Raw genomic sequence first — 1,451 nt, forward strand, 5'->3', positions numbered from 1 at the left:
GTGGTGGAACAACAGGGCGGCGGAAACAGGAAGCTGCTCTGACACGACGGAGTGCACAGGGTGAGATCGAGGTGATCGACGGAGGTGAGGGTTAAAATGAGGCAGATGTTCTTCTTATAAACACCTTCAGGTCAGCCAGCATGGTCCTTTCTTACCCGACTCCTCTGCTGTAACAACAGTTTTTCCGCGAATCTCCTGTAATGTTTTTGTCCTCCAGGCCACCTAACCCTCCGGCATCTTTCGTTCCGATATCCTCACCATCTCACCCATGTCAATCACCCGCTCATTCCTTACAGATCTTGTCTGCCCCTATCGTGTAATTGGAACGAAAGTTTCCGAAAGCCTGCGGCTTGGACAACAAAGAACAGGCTCCAACGTTAATGTCATAGCAGAGCTCACAACATCTACCTGTCACTGCAATGGGTTCTTCGGGTTTGGTTCCTTGTCTACATGACTATACTTTTGCCTGGTTTTAGTATCAGTACTTTTATTGGACCAGATTCAGAGCAGCTCTAGAATGTCTGGACTACTGTTCAGTACTTCAGTAACAGCGACTCTTTGTCTCCAGTGTAGACTTTCACCTCTTCAGGTTCCCTTACAATAATATCTGGTTAACTATAAACCAAACAGGAAACCAAACCTCAATCCCAGGCTCAATAAACACATTAGTGACTAAAAATTAACCACCAGTTACTCCAGTCCAGTTCTGCTCGACAGATTTATTAGCTTTTTAGCTTATTAGAGATTAGATTAGCGTTTAATGTGCTGACTGTACAACATTTGGTCCAAATTGGTATTAGGTAAAAAGGCAGGTGACTGGACTGGTTACCAGCCAATCACAGAACAGGACAAAACGACAGACGCCGTTGACCTTTTGTTTGGTCTTACAACAATCCCATTATTTATATGTGCCATTATTTATGTAGTGATGGGTCAAACCAGAGCAAACACACATGCTAGGAGCTAACATGCTAGTCCGTTTCTTTACATATATTGATTGTGGCTGGGTCAGTCAGACAGACGGTTCAGCCGTCGATAGAAGTTATTGATATTTTACCACTTCATGTCTAAAAGCAAACTATCACACACATACTGGTGCAGCTGCTCTTTTCAGGACTTTGCACTAAACACAGCTGTATCTGCCGTAACCCTCGGTGTCAGTCGCACCTTCATCCTCACCTTTATGACCAACCTCTGCCTCATTAGGACCAGGTTCTGGTACAAAGATCAAGTCTGGGACCAGCAGCGGTACCAGAAATGTCCTCTGGTGTGTCATGACCACTCACGCTCCTCCAGCCCTGGCTCAAACTCGCCAACATCGACGCTGCGTTACAGGAACTGATTCATATTTGTCTCATCTTCCTGTCGACTATTTATAAGTGTGGTGAGAAGTGGAGTGTAGCCCACATTTCACAGGCTGCAACACGGCTGTTGATGAAAACCCCCCCGCC

This window comes from Cynoglossus semilaevis, chromosome 3 (assembly GCF_000523025.1).
Source record: "Cynoglossus semilaevis isolate Cse_v1.0 chromosome 3, Cse_v1.0, whole genome shotgun sequence".
Lineage (NCBI taxonomy): Eukaryota > Metazoa > Chordata > Actinopteri > Pleuronectiformes > Cynoglossidae > Cynoglossus > Cynoglossus semilaevis.